We start from the raw sequence: 3,632 nt of genomic DNA on the forward strand, positions 1-3,632 counted from the left end.
AAATGACTCAATATTTGGTTAAAAATATTGTCACGTAGTGCTATAGCCTTTTGCGATGTCCAATTACTTTTGATTTTTAGTACATGTTAACTTTGTGTAATAATCATACAATATAGGTAAAAAATATTGATTGTCCCTTACCTCTTGTGCTGGGTGCCCTTTATTGGTGTACTGCACAGAGGTGGCTTTATTTGTCATGTTAAAATAATAATAATAATAATAATAATAATAATGATAATAATAATAATAATATAAGAGTAATAATAATAATGATAATATCAATAATAATAATAATAATAATAATAAAAATACTAATAATAAAACAGGGAGCCCACTTTTGTCTTTGTTGGGTTTTGTGTGGGCAAGTTTTGGAAGGTAGGCGGGGTTCGATTCCCTGGCTAAGTTGGCGAGATGGCTACATTCAGTAGGAGCTCCCTACCTTAGGTGGACCCATTTGCGTTAGACTTGCACTGTATCCTCACGATGGATGACACTGTCAGTCGGCAGGCATTGCACCGCCCTCAAGGGAGTCTGGCCGTCTACTTTAAAAACTAAAAACTGTCCAAAGACTATATTTTTGTGTCCAAAAGACTGTATTTTTTGGTGGTAGTAGTTATAAAGTAGTAGTAGTGGTAAGGTAATTCCCTTGAAATTGTTCTGCTATCAAACTTTTTTTCAAACTTGGCATAATTAACATTTATGATATGAACATTAAAAAAATGCAATAAAAAAATGGGATCATCGTGCTTGTTAACGCGTCAGTAGGCTCTTAAAATGGGTGTATTTTTACTGGTTGCGCGTTTCAAATTCGAAACACCTTCATACTGAATTAAGTCTTGGTTACTTGAAAGATACAAAATTTTATCTTGAAAGTAAAGCTTTTTTTACTCACATAAGCAGTATTGCTTCATTTAAGCCGTTTTTGATTGTGTGATTGTGGGAGTATTGCACTTTTTCGGACAGTTCCGTGGTTAGCTTGGAGTCCTCGCCTTGGCCAAAATACGCGCAGTACGGAACTATTTTCCAAAAAAAAATCATGTTCTACTATCAAACTTTTTTTCTACTTCAAATATGTTCTTTATCAGACTGATGCGAAAATCGTGCGCAGTAGGGATGCGCAATGCATTACTAAGGAATAACCTTGTGATTCCTTAGTAATGCATTGCGCATCCCTACTGCGCAAGATTTTCGCGTCATTAGCGTGCGCACATGAGCGCGTGCGCGTACAAAACGTAAGAGATGTCCCTCAAACTAAGCTCGATAGCGAAATAAATGCTCCTTTTCTCTTAAACGAGCACGGTGACCCCCACTTTTTATTTCATAATTTCAATGAGAACAATATCCTCAATAACTGGGAAAAAAATTAGCAGAAATCTATGGCTACTTTTTTTGGCAAATGAAATAAATACTACAGAGGGAGACATAACGGGCCCAGCAGCGCATGTCCAAATTATGTTTCCTATAAAGGACAAAAAAATGCAGGGTATTTGAACACATTTTTTCTGGGACGTAGAGGAATAAACAATCAAAGAAAGTCAAACTCTGTGTAATATAACACGCGGCATTGGAAAATAATCGAGCTTATTTGTTGCACAAGGAGATTGCCAAAAGTCACCTAAATAACCGTATTTGTCAGCATTGTGGTGTGAAAACAAACACGTTGGCCCCCTCTTTTTGTTACATTTTTAATATCTCCTTGTCCTGTAATAACAGCATACCAAGTTTCATCGGAAATCTATGGCGGGTTCTTTTACTAGGGAATCACCTTAAGTTGCCAGTCCTTGTGGTACATAACGTATATTTGCGTATGCGTATCAGGTAAAAAGCAATATCCTTTATAGTTATTTAAGTTGGTGGCTCTTGTAGTACATTATACAGAAATACTTATTCCCAATAGATATGCATCACCGAAGATTTTCTTTTTTGCGAAATCGCATGCACATGCATCAGATTTACCCTATTTACAAAATCTTTCACGCTATAAGCGATAAAACACCTTAGCTTTTGTGACACTGTTTCATCTTTTTATTTTGGGTTTTGAATTTTCAAGGAGCCTGGAGTATGGCACTGGCCACTCTTATTTATTATTTGGCCATTTTGGTCATAAATAGAGTATGGTTTTTGCACTCTAGTCTTTTCAGCATTATCGAACAGAAAACCAACAAAAGCCCTTCACAAATTCTGATTACGGCAATTTAACTTTAATCTGAACTAGGGAACTCCGTAAAAACTAAAATCTTAATTTAAGATTTTTCGTCTTACCTCAGCACCAGTACAAAAGCTGCCGTAAGTTGTCAGCTATTGTTCAGGTTAAGGTAAGACGAAAAATCTTAAATTAAGATTTCAGTTTTTACGGAGTCGCTAACTCGAACCAAAATCGATTTCCCCTGGATTTCCGTCATACATTTACAGTAATTTTATCCTCAGGTAACTTCGAACACTCGATAATTAACTCGAACCTCCCGCTAACTCGAAGCAATTTTCGTTTCCCTTTAGGTCATTTTATTATTTAATTTTACCCTCAATGACTCGAACCATGTCTGTCAATACGTGACAAGTCAAAACAAACAGTGCACTGTAGTCCAAAACATTAAATTTATTTTGAAACAGCCGTGTGAACTTTTTTCTTTCTTTTACATTACACAAAACGTGTCAGTTCAGTTCAGGTTCCGCTGGTTTCACAAAGTGATGCTTCTTAACTCCTTTTCCAAAAAGTCAATAAATCTCTTGGCTCCCTTGAAGTGCAGTTAAATTTGATTCGTACACTGCATGAATAGAAAAACATTAAACACCGTTTTTTCCTTATTTCCGGTCATTTGTTCTCAACTCCGATAACTCGAACCCCTGAAAACTCGAACCTTTTTCAATTCCCCTTGAAGGTTCGAGTTATCGGGAGACGACAAGGCAAGTCTGAAACAGTGTTTTGATATAAGGGTCAGGTCATAAATAGGGGTCGAATTTTTGGTCAGGTCATAAATAGGGTAAGGAAAATCGCAGATTTTGGTCATAAATAGAGTGAAGGTTTTGGGAAGCGGACCTCACGCCCCCATCCAATTTTTCTGGGAGTAACCCCCCTCCCCCCTCCCCCCAACACACACCCGAGCAAAATACCGTAAGTCCTCGAATTAGCTCCCGGGGCGCTTATTTCAAATTTAGGAGAAGATGGGGGCGCTTATTCGAGGGGCGCTAAATTGAGGGGGGCGCTTATTTCATTTCTCCCAAATCGCGGCCTGACATGATCATTCTTTTAATACATCATCTGCGCGTAGGCAATAACATAAGCTGTTTATCGACACAAAAAGCTGATCCTAAAGTTTAAATCGTGGCGCCGTTAGTACTTAACGTGTTCAACGTGTTCACTTAACGTGTTCACAAACTGAAACAATGACGTACAAATCTAATACTACACACGAAAACCATGCATCCTTTATTGGCTCAGTACTCGTCCACAAAATGGGGGAAGGGGAGGGGGCGCTTATTTTAATTTTGGCCGATAGGAGGGGCGCTTGTTCGAAGGGGGCGCTTATTCGAGAGGCGGGGGGGGGAGGGGCGTTAATTCGAGGATTTTCGGTATGGGTTACGCGCGAATATTGTTACGACACCAACTCGCGCGGTTAACGCGCGAGAGAGTG

The sequence above is a fragment of the Orbicella faveolata genome, unplaced genomic scaffold (assembly GCF_042242905.1).
Source record: "Orbicella faveolata isolate gen_17 unplaced genomic scaffold, um_ofav_v1 contig_36, whole genome shotgun sequence".
Classification (NCBI taxonomy): Eukaryota; Metazoa; Cnidaria; class Anthozoa; order Scleractinia; family Merulinidae; genus Orbicella; species Orbicella faveolata.